Source organism: Myotis lucifugus, unplaced genomic scaffold (assembly GCF_000147115.1).
Source record: "Myotis lucifugus unplaced genomic scaffold, Myoluc2.0 scaffold_156, whole genome shotgun sequence".
Classification (NCBI taxonomy): domain Eukaryota; kingdom Metazoa; phylum Chordata; class Mammalia; order Chiroptera; family Vespertilionidae; genus Myotis; species Myotis lucifugus.
Genome location: NW_005871204.1, coordinates 1,436,101 through 1,441,781, shown reverse-complemented (window position 1 = coordinate 1,441,781; position 5,681 = coordinate 1,436,101).

Sequence of the window (5,681 nt, the reverse complement as noted above, 5' to 3'; positions counted from 1 at the left end):
GAATATTTTAAAAACACTTACTTTCCCTGACTCATCTTGTACAACGTCTCTCCTCGTTTTCCATAAGCAGCCATGTTGGCTTTCATTCATTCATCCCACAAATATTTAGTTAGGTACTGTAAAAATATGCCAAAGGGATAAGGGCCATGCCCTCAATAGAACAAATGAATGTGGAATCTGTAATATAATGTCAGGCAGAAATAAATGTTATACAGAAAAAGAAAACAGGCAAGAGTTTGCAGAGGCAGAGAGGATATTGTTTCAGTTAGGTTGCTGGGACAGGCCTCTCTGAGAAGGAGACTTGAACAGAAACGTGAGAGATGGGAAGAAGCAAGCCGTGCACAGAGCCAGCGGAAGAGCATGAAAGGAAGAGTTTGGGACATGAATTGTACCTTGTGAAGAACAAGATGACTGACTGACTGCTGGGGATCGATGAAGGAAGGAGAGAGAGGCACAAGGTGGTGACAAATGCAGGCAGAAGCCCGGTAAGGTAGGATAGCGGGAGGGCGTTGGCATTCAAATGTCATAGGAAGCCCTTGCAGCCTATTGAGCAGGGAGTCCCAGGATCCGACCCATGCTTTAAAACTACACGTTGGCTACTGCTTGCGGAACAGACTGAGACAGTACAAGAGTGGAGACTGAGAAAAAAGACAGGAAGTGTTTGTATTGTCCCAAGTGGGGGAAGGTGAGGATTCAGATGGAGACAGCTATGGCAGACCTGCTGAAAAATAGCTATACTCAGGGATATTTTCTTTTCTTTTTCTTTTTTTAATAATTAGCTAGTATTATCTTTTTAAATATATTTTATTGATTTTTTTATAGAGAGGAAGGGAGAGGGATAGAGTGTTAGAAACATCGATAAGAGAGAAACATCGGTCAGCTGCCTCCTTCACACTCCCTACTGGGTATGTGCCCGCAAACAAGGTACATGCCCTTGACCAGAATTTAACCTGGGATCCTTGAGTCCGCAGGCCAATACTCTATCCACTGAGCCAAACCGGTTAGGGCAATACTCAGGGATATTTTCAATGTACATCCAACATGATTTTGCTAGGGGGTTGAATGTGGATGTGAGAACAAAAGGAAGAGCTGAGATTTCAAGATGTGGAGGTCTGAGCAACTAAGCAAATGGTGATGCTGAGATGGCAGACACTGGGGGAAGAGCAAGTTTGGGAAGAAAATCAAGAGCCCTGTTTCGTACTTGGTGAGTTTGAGTTGTCTGTCAGACATCCAGGTGAAGATGGCAGATTGACAACTGGGTGGATGAGAATGGATTTCATGAGAAAGTGAGGGACTAGAGTCATAAAGGGGATAGTTACCTGATAGCCCCTCAAATGCCTCTTGCTCTGCCTCTCGTCCTTTGGGCAGCCTGTTCCCTCTCTCTGGACCTCTTCCTTTCATGGACTTCCACTCATCTCTCAGGATTAATTGTCACTTTCCCCTGGAGGAAGTCTTCCTGGGTTCCCCAGACCAGATTAAACCTTTCTGTTTATGATCTCCTAACACCTTGTAACTTTTCATCATAGAGGAGCATACTTAATGGCAAATAAATATTTGTGAGACTAATAACTGTCATGCCCAAGTCTTAGTTTTATTAGAGTAGAGATATCTATCTTCACTTTTAAATTACCAGTACCCAGTGCAGTGTGTTATGTAGCAGGTATTCAATAAATACTTGTGGAATTAATTGATTAATTGGTTCCAGACAGACCTATTGTTTCATTATCCCTCTACCTTCTCTTGTTTCTTCAATATACAAAGACATAGTAGTTATTGCCAAACATACCTGGAAGTTACTTTCAAATATACATTTATTTTAAATCCTATGAAGATATAACTCATTGGGAGGAGAGAAGCCAGATGTACAGAACTGCATTTAGGGCCAATTTTTTTTTATTGACCGATAGGATTGTTTTTGAGAAAACAAAAGTATCCACTGATGCCAAGAAATAATCAGAGAAACGGATTATTATGGTGTGTCTTTTGTATCATAAAAGTAAATTATGAAATTGGACCAAAAACCATACAAAAACCTCCTGACCAATGAAGAACAGATTTGTGTCTCTCTGTTTTTACATCACAGTAAATTCCAGCTAGAAAGCTCAAAGACCTATCAAGTAATATATAATTTACTATCTCGCCTTAGCTCATGGTGGAGGACAAGTGTTCAACCACAGAACTAAGGAATTTTAAAGTTAAGTTGGCTCTTTATAAATCCGTTCTCAAATCTATCTTTTTCTAGCACTTAATTAGAAATGGATAAAAAAAAAACACACAAAAAACTAACCTTATCCACCCAATTTAAATACAAGCCTATTTCAGGGGAGAATGTCTAAATAATCAACTCCCCATCATTCCACTTTAATTTCTCATCTTTTACCTGAATAAGCTTTTGGTTTCCTTGGTATTTCAAATAAAGCTTTGAGAAAATCTCAAACTATCTTACTAAGTCATGGGTCATAGTAAAGTTTGAGTTTGTGTCTCTCCTGTAGTGTTTGTTTCCTTATAATAAATAGTTCAAACACCCCGATGGAAGACTAGCAGACATTTGTCTCTGGAGAGGACATCGCCACAAGGACTTAACTTGGAAATCCCAAACTTCTTGTTTCCCTCTTTCTAATTCAGGACTGATACTGTTTTCAGTGACTGAAAGATGGATAATTTAAGGTGAGGTAGTTGTTGCTAAATGAGATGGTTGCAACCATCTCAGGTAGAAATAACTTTTACATATCACATTGTTATCGGTGGGGTCCCCTCTGCATCCCTACCTGTTGCTGGTGGAAGTGGGCATCTTAGGGGGCCATGGAAATAAGAATTGCCCGAGGCCCCCACAGGAGGATGAAGTATCGTGGAAAGCTTTATTGATGTAACTTTAAGGGAGTTTCCCTTCAAGGTCCCATCCCCCTCTGTCCCGCCATGGAAAAAGCCCCATGTTGTCTTCAGCAGACCTAGAATTAAGGTCGCTGCCTGGAGTTTTCACTCCATATCAAAAAACAGTCCAGTCCAGCATCTGACTAGCTTGGCTTGTGTTTCCAGGTGTAGTCCATTCTGTGTAGGGTTCACATGACCATGGGCCATGCGGCTGCTTGGGCCACCGGGCAGGCAAGTGTGGGTCATGGAGCAAGCAAGAAGCAGGAGTGCAAGAGGAACACGAGAGGAAGAACTCTTGGCCTCAGGGTTATAACTAAGAGCTTAACCCAGCGGTTCTCAACCTGTGGGTCGAGACCCCTTTGGGGGTCAAACGACCCTTTCACAGGGGTCGCCTAAGACCATCGGAAAACACATATATAATTACATATTGTTTTTGTGATTAATCACTATGCTTTAATTATGTTCAATTTGTAACAATGAAAATACATCCTGCATATCAGAAAGTTACATTACGATTCATAACAGTAGCAAAATTACAGTTATGAAGTAGCAACAAAAATAATTTTATGGTTGGGGGTCACCACAACATGAGGAACTGTATTAAAGGGTCGCGGCATTAAGAAGGTTGAGAACCACTGGCTTAACCAATGAAGCCTTCCGGATTTCGCGCACTTGCGGTGGCCTGGCCTCTTTAGCCAATGATCTTTGTTCCCAGGTTAGACTGACAAACAAGCACCTTCTCTACATCATCCCAATTTTACTGCGCATGCACTCCCCTTCCTCTTGTTTGGACTCCTTCACCCAGTGATTTGCAGGGTATGGACCGGTGGTTCCCTGTGGAGCATAAAGGTACAGCTCTCTGGTGAAGCTGCCCAGATGACCATGCTTATAAAGTCTGGCCTTCCCTTTGCTTCTTTCTTATTATTATGACGGTAACAACATTGCATCAAAGTGAGTGAAACAATAGCGGCAAAGTTACTATCCAGACACTGGGTAGCCAAGAAACATAATTACATGGTTTCAAATTTAATGTTTGCTAGTAATCCTGTTCATGAAAACACAGATAGTTTATATGTTGTTTATATCACCTTCAATAAATGGCAGACATTAATGAATGATTTAAAGCTAGAATGAAACAGAGTCCAGAGCCCACACATGCCATGTTCATTACTATATTTCCAAGGCCTCCCACAACACCTGGCCCATGTTCAGTAAATAGCCACTGTTCACACGAAGAAAAAGTGGAGAAAATAAAAGTGATGCTTGGAGGCAATGATGAAGCCTCATACCTTTTTAAACCAGGCAACTTGGATTCTAATCTCCGTATTTGTTTATTTGTTATGAGAATTAAGAAAGTTACATAGTTGCTCTCAGCTTCTAGAAATGATGCCCAAGTTCTCTTTCAGATCCAAAATTCTATTGTATCAGATGCCACTTTCTGAAAATCTCTTACTCTATTTTATGAGGCTAAAATATTACAAAAGTAATGGCAGTTCCTTGTGTCACATGAAGAAAAAAAAATCAATAATTTCCCTGTTCTCTTCTTCCTGTTCTATAACCCCTGAAGTGACAATGTGCCCCAGCCTTTTGCATCAAGGGTTCAGAATCTGAAGAAGGGGCTGCAACAATGTTAACAATTTAGCGTAAATTTTTCACACACCACCTGTATTTATGCAAGTACTTCTTCCTGAATCATTGCCTCTTCAGCTCAAAGCTAAAACACACATACACCTCTCCACCTTTCTTCTCCTGGTTTAATTCCTATTATTCCTTCAGACATCACCTCAACCATCACCTCCTCTGTGCAACCCCCTGACACCTCCCTGACTAAGTAAATTGCTCCTTCTATTGGGAGCTAATAGCTGTTCATTAAAACCTATTGCATATAAGCCTAACCAATGGACACAGACAACAGGGGGGTGAGGGCATGAGTGGGGCCTGGTGGGGGGGGGGTGACAATGGGGCGATAAGGACACATGTAATACCTTAATCAATAAAGAAAAAAACCTATTGTCTCCTTCAAGCGTGGTGTTATGGCATTGATAGGAAATGCACTGCCCAGCAAGCCTCTGCAGTTAGGTATGCCCATGTGACCAAGCTCTGTCATATGCAAGTGGACGCATTATGGAGTGTGTCTGCCCCGGCCCTCATCTCTACCTCTCAACCCCAGCCATCTTGTGAGGGTCACAAGTTTTCTTCATAGATTACCACCAACTGTTTGGGGCACCTTCAAAGCACTGTTGCTTTCATGTGCCCACATTCATACCCTCTTATTTTAATAACCCCGATTTTCTTTTGGGAGAATGTCCCTTTCTCACTCTAAATCCTGTGCCTTGAATGCCTGACTCTACCTTTGGGACTCCAGGGAAACAGTAGATGAACTATCTATGTTTTCATGTACATGATTACTAATAAGCCCACTCCATCTGTCTGGCAACAATAATTAGCTCATGGATAGGCACTTTACCAAAGTTGACCCAACAAGAGGAAGCCCCAAGAGTTTTGCTGGAATTCTTGGGAAGAGGCATTCTTTTGCTGCTCCTGTTCCTTGGGTGGAGTAGCATAAACATAGAGCTGACACTGGTTATCTTTGCCACAACAGAGATAGAGCCTGTCTTAAGATTATACCAACTCAGAGGTGGCAGTGCCAGAATAGTGAAGAAAGACAGATTCCTGACAGGTCTTTTGAGCACCTGATCAGCCTAAATGTAGTAACACTCTTTACTTTGCAGTTGACAGAGCCAATAAATTCCCATTTATATTTGAAGCCCGTTTGAGTAGATTTTCTGTCCCTTGGGTATTGAGAATTC